Raw genomic sequence first — 5,504 nt, 5'->3', positions numbered from 1 at the left:
ATTTATTGTAAATAATCTATTGTAAATATCACATACATTAAGTAAAAATCTATTGTTAATCTATTGCAATACATTCCATTCAGTGTGAAAATATGACAAAGATTTGGTGTAAATATAATACGTCTCTATCAAAAAATGCTTCTCAGTTTCATTTTAATCTGAAGTTTTATTTGCTAAGGCTCAAGCGTACTCGTGAAGAGGGTGCGGGAGAGAGAGGGTGCAGGTGAGAAACTTCTATCAGTGCATTGAAAGGGGAGAGCGCTTGCATCCCGATGTGATAAGCTATGGTGTGTGGTGTCTAGCCCACAATCTCTTCCTCCTTGATAACTTATCAGTTCCTTATCAGATCGCATGCTGTACACGTGACTAACATGATTCCGATAGTAAATTTCGACAATGTTATAAGAGAGAAAGAAATGCCAACATGGTGTAAAAATGGTAAGTTATTACCACATAATGCAAGGATCCTTATAATAGGCTCTTCAGGTTGTGGCAAGACCAATTTACTATTTAATTTAATTTTTTCAAAGAATGGGTTGAGATTTAAAACTATATACTTGCACACGAAGAGCGAGTATCAAGATAAGTACTTGTTTTTGAGAAAGTCTTTTCAAAAATGAAGGGTACTGAATTTCATATAAACAGCAATTCGGAATCTATAGCTCACCCCAACAAAATACAACAATTTCTCTTGTCTTTTGATGACTTCCAACTTAATCACGTACCTCAAATAAGAGAATATTTTACCATGGGTCGACATCGTAATATTGACACTGCATATTTAACTCAGAGTTATGGGGCCACACAGAAACATTTCACTAGGGACAACGCAAATATGATTATAATCTTCAAGGTAGATTTATTGAGTCTGAAATTAATTCACAGAGATCATGTTGGAGCAGATATTCCTTATAAAGATTTCGTTAAACTTTGTCATACAGTTTGGAATCGTAAACCTCATATTTTCTAACTATTATGACCGAGTGTGGAATTAATAGCGGGAAGTACCGAGATTCGCTCGATACGTTTCTTACCGTTCAGTAGAGATTAATTCTTTGTGCAGTCATGTTGTCATACAGCAGGAAGCTGAATAGAAAGGAGGTTGGTTTAATCGAAAAGATTAAGAAATTGAGAAAAGTAATTAGAGAGAAGCATAAAAGCTTAGTCAATTTTGAAAAGCGATCGGAGGAATATAATAGGAAAACGCTCTCCCCGTTGATAGAGCCCATAATTGAACTGGGAAAAACAAATTCTCACACTCTGATGTAAAACCAAAAAAGGAACAAGTAAAAGAGGAGAGTATGGAAATTGATGATAATGAAGAGGGAGATGAACAGAGTTATGAGAGTTCAGCAGACAATTTCTTAAGCTTGACTAAATTTGAAAACAGTTTACTTGGTTCTAGCAGAAACAACGATGTGCTGTCACAATATCTAAAAACGTTTCATGCGGAAAAACAGAATAATTCAATCAGTTATGGAATTTCATATAATTCTAAAGATGACGTGTATTATATTGGTAATCAGCAAGTAATATTTGTTGATGGTTATATAGATATTGATAGTGAAAGATTTCGATTACCACACGGTCTACTTGAGTTATTATTCAGTGCGAGACCAAACTCAAATCTTCATAATCAAAGAGATCTGGATAAGTATAAAAAATCTTAACACTTACAGGTATACATTTAGATCGAAGGGCTATGTTAAACGAAATCAGGGAATTAAATCGCAAATGATTCAAAAGTTATTTCCCAGTAAAAAAATTAGTAAAAAGGAGGGTGGGGTTTATTGAAATTTGCAAAAATAATTCACATGATAGAATTTATCAATACTTTGATAATTTTGACGAATTAGTGGAAAGATTAAATTTACTCTATTCCTCAAAAGCTAGTGGGACAGTGGGCATGATTGGAAATCGCGAGTATAATTGAAGAGCTAAAGAAGCAAAATTAGTTGTTTAGTGTCACGATGACTCTACATCGATTCGGACGAATGATACACCTAGCGGAGCTAGTCTTACGTGTGATATTGACTTGATAACACAGAAGATAATCGAATCGATAAATCAGCAAGGAATCAGCGAAGCTGTGAAATTTTATTTAGATTCGCAAATAACCAAACTCGTTTTGGAAAATACAAAGAATATTGGAGTGAGCATAATTGAAAGAGAACATATTCTAAGCACCTTACAAAATTTCAGTACTAATATCGATAAAGCTATTGGAGAGAGAACTCAAACTCTAGAGAGTGCTTTAGGAGAAGTGAAACTTTAACAGACAGCTTTTCATCTCAGTTGCTCAGTATTAACAACGATAAAGTTGATAAGGCTTATTTAGATGAAAAATTAAAGCCGTATCAGATAAAATTAAGAATTTGGAGGTGCTGCAGAACTATCTCATACTAAATGAACAACTTAGTACAGAATTTTTTACTAAAGAACACTAAATGAAACCCACCCATCGGGAATTGATAAGCAATATTTAGAATCTACTTTGCAGAAATTGATTAGTTCTTCATTAACAAAGGAAGAGTTTGAAAAACGATTATCTGAAATGGCGAGTGCAATAAAAGCTAATATTATGGAGGGTATTGAGCAGTTTATTACAAAAGATGCTATTGCTATTCTGATTAATCAAATTGCAGAAAAGTATGCAACTAAAAATGATATTGGAGATTTTATTAAGAAAAACGAGATGGCAGACGCTGTGAAAAGCGTTCGTGATGAAATAGCTGAGGCAATTAAAAATTCGGAAGAGGGTGCTGTCATGAGACTGCAATGTTCGGCCCATTCATTGACTACCTAAGTTTATTTATCCACAGAGTCGCCCTGGACATTGTATCAAAATATGCCGAGGTGTCTTTCCATATGAATTGGATTGAAGCAAAGGATCATGGGCTTAACGAACATCAGGTAGTACAAATTATTACAGAAAAAATGGATTTGGTCAAATATAAAGACTTTATATTGGCGCCGAAAACATAAAATCTTGAGTTGAGTGTGAGAGAGTGAACGTTTCAGTCTAGACGGTGTGATTGATTGTATAAACACATGTGTGAGAGAGACAAAACTATAGTTTCAGTCTAGACATTTTTGAGTATATCGATAATCTTTTAAAGGTTGAGTGAGACAACCCTATAGTTTCAAATTTCAGTCTAGACCACCATGATTGACATTTTTGAGTATATCGATAAATCTTTTAAAAGTTGAGTGAGACAACACCTATAGTTTCAAATTTCAGTCTAGACCACCATGATTGACATTTTTGAGCATATCAATAAATCTTGAAAAGGTTGTGCGAGTGAACTTCAACACCTATAGTATTCACCCTATCATTTTTGACTATATCGATAAATCTTGAAGAAGGTTGTGTGAAGTAACTTTAACAACTAAACACTTGTCACATAAATCGATTTTTTCATGCAACGGTTTTCGATGCAGGAGATATTGGAGTTGGCAAGGGACCTCACAGGGAGCAGAGCAGATGTGAGGCACGCGCGAATGCATGTGTCACTTCACTCTAAAGAGGTGATATGTTCCCATTATAAAACTTATACTAGATTCCTTCCTTTCGTAATGCTGGTGAGAAACGTTTCACTACTACAGTATAGGAATGATCGATCAAAATGGAAGATAGTTACTTCTTGTCTCCTTTACTCGCTTTCGTAATAAAGAAGGGTGCGGGAAAGAGATGTGACGAGTAAAAGAAGAAATGCTGCTTGTGAGAAGCGAAGGCAGCGTATAACATTAGTATAACATTCTTCCTTTACTCAGCGTTCGTAATAAAGAAGGGTGTGGGAAGAGATAAGGATCAATGAGCCCGTCATTGTAGTATATCATTAGAGCGAAATGGATGCACTTCAATTTGTCAGTATAGCATTAGATGTAGAAAGAATTTCTCAATTGATCTTATCTCCTTTCCTTTCAGAAAGGGTGCGGGAAAGAGATGGCACGAGTAAAAGAAGGAGATCTCTATCTCTTGAACCTGTCATCATAGTAGAGTGAAATGGATTCACTTCAATTTGTCAGTATAGCATTAGATGTAGAAATATGAATTCACTTTAATTTGACACCAAGAGATTTTTTCCCCCACATCTATCATTCACCTCAATCTGTCAGCATAGCATTGGATGTAGAAATATGGATTCACTTCAATTTGACAGTAGAGAGAGAGAGGGAATTTTTCCTCCTAAAAGGGAAATTTTTTTTCCCTCACCTGGAGAGAGAGAGAGAGATATCTTACCCCCCCTCACCACCACTGGACAGGGGGGAGGGGAAATCTATTTTTAGAAAGAGAGAAAGATATATATCCCTCTCTCTCTCTCCCCTCACCTCCACTGGACAGGGGAAGGGGAAATCTATTTTTAGAACACCCCCCGCCCTACTGGCCGCGGGAAGGGGAGGAGGGATGGACGAGGGGGGAGGGGGGAGGGGGATTTCGGCAAAAAGCTTCCTCAAAATCTTGAACTCCCTCTACTATACTCTTTCCAAAGGAATGCCTCTCAAGATGTATTGAGAATCAAGTATAATTGTTTCACACTTGAAAGACATTACTACACACTTGGTTACATTCAGAGCCATACCATTATCAAGGCACCACAAATCAAGGTTGTTGAGAGAATGCTGCAGAGATTCATGTCCTAAGTCTTGCAATACCCTGTCGAATAACTTGACATCATCAGCATACATTAGAAACTTGGATGATATGAAGCTTTGAATGTCGTTTATAAACAAGTTGAAGAGGAGGGGGCCCAAATGGGATCCCTAAGGGACTCCAGAGGGAGCCAGGACAGGAGATCACATAAGATTCTCATATCTGACAATCAGAGTTCTGTCCCTCAGATGGCTGTTCAACCACTTGAGCATGACACATGCACCTCATAACCCTCCAGTTTGGCAACCAGGAGAGAGTGGTTAACTCTGTCGAAGGCCTTTGAGAGGTCTAAATACAGACAATCGACCTGGCAGGCATCCTCGAAGGCACTTATCACATATTCCTGGAGCAGGAGGTGGACACAACCCTATTATGTAAAACAAATACCTGATTTTCACAAGTGCAATTTAGCTTCCATATTTTTGGAGTTTCAGAATATGAATTACCCAGTTCCAAATTTTGATGATAACATTAGAGCTGAGGAACATTTCAGTAATTTCTGTAGGTATATGAGCTTGACCATCAAGAGGTTCACACTCATGAGAAGGGTTCATGTCTCTAGTTTCCCTAAGTGGTTCCATTGTATTAAGAAGATTGATTGTAGCCAAGAAAACTGCTCATAGAAGGTATAAGGCAATTGGTAGTATTCAGCTCTATGACGTTTTTTGCAATTTGAGGGATCAATGTTGTGTTTCGACAAGGAGGTGTTACAATAACTATTTACTTGGATTAGAGGAATTTGTTTAGACAAATTCTAAATCTTTCTGGACTCATGTGGATGGTTTGAGAAAAAGCTCAGCCAGACCTACTTTTATGAGACTGGACACGAAAAGTGCTGCAACTCCTGTTG

Source organism: Nilaparvata lugens, chromosome Y (genome assembly GCF_014356525.2).
Source record: "Nilaparvata lugens isolate BPH chromosome Y, ASM1435652v1, whole genome shotgun sequence".
Taxonomy (NCBI): domain Eukaryota; kingdom Metazoa; phylum Arthropoda; class Insecta; order Hemiptera; family Delphacidae; genus Nilaparvata; species Nilaparvata lugens.
Note: the sequence above shows the minus strand (reverse complement) of the source record.